Below are 6,029 nucleotides of genomic sequence, written 5' to 3' on the forward strand. Positions count from 1 at the left end.
AGCAGGGTCCCCACCCACGGGCGCGGCGGTCTCAGGATTCCGGATGGCCAGTGGGGCGGGGGGAGGGCACACGACACAAACACTAGTTTTGATTAAAAAAAAAAAAAAGAATTCGGAGATGTCATTGGATCTGCACGTACTAGCGTGGGAACAACAGGAACACAAGTCACCCGACAGCGTTTGGGGCAAAGAGGACCCCAAGAGATGAATTTTTTTTTAAAGATTTTATTTATTTATCCATGAGAGACACAGAGAGAGAGAGGCAGAGACACAGGCAGCGGGAGAAGCAGGCCCCATGCAGGGAGCCCCACGCGGGACTCGATCCCGGTTCTCCAGGATCACGCCCGGGGCCGCAGGCGGCGCTAAACGCTGAGCCGCCCGGGCTGCCCTGGAGACGCTCGGTATTTACTGTCAGAGAACTGGGATAACCGTACGGCTCTGCTCGGCTTGGCAATTAGGAGCAGTGATTTGCAGGCTTTTCAAATGCTCCTCGTTACCAGAGCAGTGGCTCCCAGCTGCTCTCTGCGAGGTAGAAACTCGCCGCGTTACTAGGTTGGGGAGGGCATCACTAGGTTTTATGCCGCTGGTAGTACATGTATTGATTTTCTCCTAATATTTTCATCCACTGACGGATGTGTCATCATGGCTCTTCATTCTCTTGATTCTGTTTTCCAAGCAGATGGAGGTTGCTGGGAGAGACGACGCCCCCAACAAGCCTAGAGAAAAAGGTGACTAAGAAAATGACAAGGCGGCCAATTTTTAAAAAAGAAATCCAAGTCACAGGAAATGGTTGAGATTAAATGCTGTCTCTTTTATTTTAGCGCCGTCTCCCCACAAACAAATTTTAGTTTTCCTGTTGGAAGCATCAGTCAGGTGTGTATTATGCACCCTCCACATTATCACCGTGCAAATAGATTTCCTGCGCTTCCCTGCGCTTCCCGGTCTGGGCATCTGCTGGGATTCACTTTCCCAGGCGGAGGATGCCTTTGGCACTTTAAGATGCTCTGGATAGGACGGTTTGGTGGATGCAGATGCCAGTCCTCTTGGTGGCCTAGAGGAATCCTAATTCTCAAACTGTCGTCCTTTGGACAGAGAACTTTGTCATTTTTATTAGCCTCTCCCTAGTGCCTGGCACTGGGCCTGACACAGACTAGATATCAGTAAATATATTGTGAATTGCTGGACTAATGGGTATATGGTGCATTTCAGAGAACTTGGAGATGTTCCCACTTTGATAATAAATCCATCAACCTAAGGAAAAAAAAATGCCTTTCATACCTATGCCAGTATCATCCAGAGGAGCCCAAGGAAGCTCTGGGGAGATGAAGAAATAGCCATTCTTGGAGGAACACTTAAAAAAGAGGTAGACCGATAGCCTTGGGAAATCAAACTCCTGGTTTAATTTTCACATTCTCCCCTCAGAGGGTTTGTAACATACATCATCCCAGCTTATGATCTACTTCTTCCAGGGAGCTCTCTCTGAGCAATACCGGTAATTCAGTGATTCCTCTAGCCAATATCAGTTTAATATTTCTCAAGATAATTCTATAATTTGTCTCAAATTTGTTGAAATGCTGTCATATGACAAAACAAGACTCTACCTGTGAAATTACATTTCACAGAACTTCACTTTGCTAAGACCTGATAAATCATTGATTTAAAAAAAGTAATTCTCAAAATAACACATGCGCATAGTTTGGAAAGTCCAGTGGAACTAGAGGGTTGACAACAATGTTGTTTCCGGTCCACACCTCTTCACTCCTTCTTCCCTTCTTCTACAGGGAACCAATTTAGAAACTATTTACGGTTTCTTCTGGCATTTACTTAATTCCAGAATTCTAAGTAGCACATGTGTAATGCTACTTATTGATTCGGTGAATTTAGACACTACCTATTGGCTTCTCATTAGATAATTTCTCCTTTCCCATATTTAATACAGTAATATTATAATTTTGGGTTAGATTTATATTTAGTGTTTGCATTATTATGAAAGGAAAATATTCTCAGCCGAATGTCGTATATTATGAATATTTTCTTGAAGTTAATAATTGCCTTAATTTTTATTGTTACCTAGCTAATTCTTCCTATACCTCTAAATAGTCCCTCAGGGCAGTTTCCATAAGGTGGGTTTTGTAACATAAGGTAGCAGTTCCAGTTTATTTTTCTTGGAAACTTTTTTTTTAAGATTTTTTTTTTAATTTATTAATTCATGAGAGACACACAGAGAGAGAGAGAGAGAGTAAGGCAGAGACACAGGCAGAGGGAGAAGCAGGCTTCATGCAGGGAGCTTCATGTGGGACTCAATCCCGGGACTCCAGGATCATGCCCTGGGCCCAAGGCAGTTGCTAAACCGCTGAGCCACCCAGGAATCCCTCTTGGAAACTTTCTTACCAGAGACCTCCTTTTGCCTCCTATGTGGGTGGGCTGGTTTCTCTCTAGGCCTATACAACTGTTGTCATCACTGAAACGCTGCCTTTCTCTTGGGTCAAAATCCTTGTTTCTCGGATCCCTGCTCTTTTTATCTTGGTTTCTTTCTCTTCTGGTAGAACACTTCAACACGTCGTGAGGTTCAAAGTACTGTGCAGAGGCTGAGGCCATAGCTGTGGGAGTTTCGTTGTGCCTGCTACTTGAGTCACGTAGACTCAGCCACACTGCCTGCCAGGACAGCTGTTCGCCAGGTATCTCTCTTTACCGTTATCCTAGAGACTCCTTTCATTATCTCATGCTGGGTCTCCTGCTTTCTAATTCCATGCTTGTTTGTTTGTTTTCTTCTTGGTCTATTTTCCTGCTTGGGTAGAAAGCATCCTTCAGTGGCTTCCTGAGAAAGGATGAATTTTGGGGATCTTGCATGTCTGAAAATGTCTAGATTTTACCATCATGCTTAACTGATGACTTGGCTCGGGTTAAAATTCTACACTGGAAATGTTTTCCTTCTGACTTTTAATGGCATTGCTCCATTGCCTTCTGGCTTCTGAGTGTGTTGAGAAGCTTAAAACCATGCTGGTTCCTGATGCATGTAAATTTGATCATTGTTTTTTCCATTCTAGAAGTTTATTGCTTCTTCTCTTGTCCCTGACAAATTTCACTAAGATATGTTTATTTGGATCCACTGCATGGGTTGTATTTAATTGCATTCTTTCTCTAGTCTAGAACAGTTAATCTAGAACAGTTTCCCAAGTCTTTTTCTTTTTGACTCTGACAGGTCTGAAGGGTCTATGACACGTTTGATAGAAAATCTCTCAAGTTGTATTTGTTTCTACAACTGTTTGGATTAGAATTTGGATTAGATCCAATTGAATTTGGATTAGAGTTCTTGGGCTGAAATACTATACGGGTAACACTGTGTTCTTGGTATATCATTTCAGGGACATACAGTGCTGGTTTGTCTCAATACTGGTGATACGGGATCCCTGGGTGGCGCAGCGGTTTGGTGCCTGCCTTTGGCCCAGGGGGCGATCCTGGAGACCTGGGATCGAATCCCACGTCCAGCTCCCGGTGCATGGAGCCTGCTTCTCCCTCTGCCTGTGTCTCTGCCTCTCTCTCTCTCTCTCTCTCTGTGACTATCATAAATAAATAAAAATTAAAAAAAAACTACTGGTGATGCGAAGCCTGACCTATGTTTTTCAAACATAAGGTTTTGGGTTCTGTGCTTATCCTCCAGAGGTCACTCCCTGGTCCACTGTACACCTGGCCCATTGAAGGGGCTCCTAGATCTCTAGCCCTGCCCCCAGTCTTTCACTTGGGTGTTGGTTGAGGTCCATGAAAAAATTCATTAGTGGAGGTGGTTTCCTTTCTGTGTGGGGGCTCCCAGAGTTTCTGTTGTTACGTTCACACACATTGGACTTTTAAGGATTTGTCCCAGTAGCCTTCTTACCCATTCTTTTGGCTGCTAGTTCCTACCCCCCCTCAATGTTCTTCCAAAGGTGAACCAGTTTGAATGTCTCTCCCCTTCTTGGAGGAGCTTGCCACCCTTTTGAATTCAGTTTACCTGCTGCCTTGCTGCTGCAGGCACCTGATAGGCTCAAAAGAAAAAAAAAAAAAAAAGCTTAGATTATCTAGCTTTTTTTTTTCTTGATTTTTAAAAAAGATTCTATTTGTGAGACAGAGAGGCAGAGACACAGGCAGAGGGAGAAGCAGGCTCCCCGCAGGGAGCCTGATGTGGGACTTGATCCCAGGATCCCGGATCACGCTCTGAGTCCAAGACAGACACTCAACCACTGAGCCACCCAGGGGTCTCTTTTTTCTTGATTTTTGTTAACATGGGAGGAATATTCCCTTGGAACTTTCCCTATCCTATGTGAAAGCAGAACTCGCAAAACACTATTTAAGGAAACCAATCCTTTACTTTAAATATCACAAAATTTGATGCTTAATTTATTGTCTTAACTTCTTGAACTGTTTATTTTTATTTCATCTTAATAATAAAAAGTTTAAGGCTAAAAATACTCTGAGTATAGTTCTGGTTGTGTCATATGTTTTTAGTTTTTTCGTTTTCTTTATTTTAAAAATAGCATAGAACTGTAATTTTTTGACCCAAGAATTATTTAAGATTCTGCTTTATAACTTTAAATTGTGTTTTAAAAGGGCTAAAATCTTATCTGAGAGCTTAATATGCATAATTATAAACACACACACATATCCATAATATATGAGCTGTGTACAAGGGAATGGTTCTAGCACGAGTCTGTATCTTGTCTGTGTTCCACACTGATTTTCTTCCACTTAGTTTGTGTTGAGATATATCTTTATTTCATGGCCTCTCAGTGCCAAGTTCTTAGTTTGATTCGGTGATTTCTAGTATGATTTAATAGCCAGTAAGAATAGTCTCACTTTAATATTCTTTTTCCATAGTTTTAATAGGTATTTTAGACTTTTTTCCCCATAAAAACTTTAAGATTTAGTTCGATTAAGAAAACAAACAAAACCCTATTCAGATTAAAACACGGATTGTGCAAAATCTATACAGTAATTATGAAGAAGTGACATTTTAATATAAGATCCTCCCATACAAGAACTTGCTGTCATTTCATATTCCTACCTTGTTTGCACACTTCATAGAGCTTTATAATTTTTTCATCTAGGTTTGAGCCTCTTGCTTAAATTTATTTTACTGACTGTCATAATGTGAGATATTTTTCCTAATTTCCATTTTTACCTAATCTTATAGATGTATATTTATTTTTGTATATGTAGCTATTTAACAAATTTAATCAGTTCTAGTAGTTTTTATTAGGATGCCCTAGGTTTAATGAGATGGAAAACATGAAGAGTAAAGGATAAATACATAATCCATCATTTTATTTTTTAACAGAGACAAATAAAAACATGTAAGGCTTCTAGTTGATTTGGATGCTTTTGGTTTAAAGACCATAGTTGGGATAACAAGTTTCCAGAACCTTGGTTTCCAGATGTTGCTGCACCTTACAATCATCTGGGAAGCTTTCAAAACTCTCAGTGCTTGGGGATAGGAGCCAGGCATTAATAGTTTTTAAACAGCCTGTGGTAATTCCAGTTTGCAGCAAAGTTGTGAACCATTGTTCTAGACTAGAGGTTAGCAAACTGTGGCCCACAGGTCAAATCCTGTTTTTGTAAACGAAGTTTCCCTGGAAAGTAGCCACGCTCATCTGTTTACATATTGTTGCTGTTTTCATGCTACTGGGGTAGTATTGAGTAGTTGTGAAAAAGACCATCTGGTTCACAAAGCCTAAAATATTCGGTATCTGGCCTTTTTCACAGAAAAAGAGAAAGAACTCTCCCGTGCAGGCTTTTTGCTAGAATGTACTGGTTTTAGAAGGCTCTGCTTTATAGAGGTTACTCCCAGCAAATCAATTCAAGTATTTAGTAATCTTCTGCATGGCAGGCACTTGGGACAGTTTAGGAAACAAAAATGACAAAAAGCCATGCCTGTGCAGGGTGCTTTTATCCTGGTAGGGTAGGAGGGGTGGGGGGGGGGCAGTATAAACGAGTTAAGTATGTAAAATATACACTGAGTCAGATGGTTGTGATTACTATGGAGAAAAAATAAAGCA

The 6,029-nt window shown here is 41.1% G+C and overlaps 1 protein-coding gene across 2 annotated transcripts in view; it reads left to right on the top strand.

Moving 5' to 3' along the window:
- Nucleotides 1-3,526, top strand: part of SPATA9 (spermatogenesis associated 9) — a 111,192-nt gene extending 107,666 nt beyond the window's left edge. The window contains exons 7-9 of one of the 2 annotated variants that reach the window (XR_005356660.1): nt 680-1,363; nt 2,547-2,678; nt 3,366-3,526. The gene's annotated coding sequence lies outside the window, so the exon portion shown is untranslated. The remainder of the gene's footprint in view (nt 1-679; nt 1,364-2,546; nt 2,679-3,365) is intronic. The other variant, XR_005356661.1, reaches the window with a different exon arrangement.
- The last annotated feature ends 2,503 nt before the right edge of the window (nt 3,527-6,029 follow it).

Source organism: Canis lupus, chromosome 3, assembly GCF_011100685.1.
Source record: "Canis lupus familiaris isolate Mischka breed German Shepherd chromosome 3, alternate assembly UU_Cfam_GSD_1.0, whole genome shotgun sequence".
Classification (NCBI taxonomy): domain Eukaryota; kingdom Metazoa; phylum Chordata; class Mammalia; order Carnivora; family Canidae; genus Canis; species Canis lupus.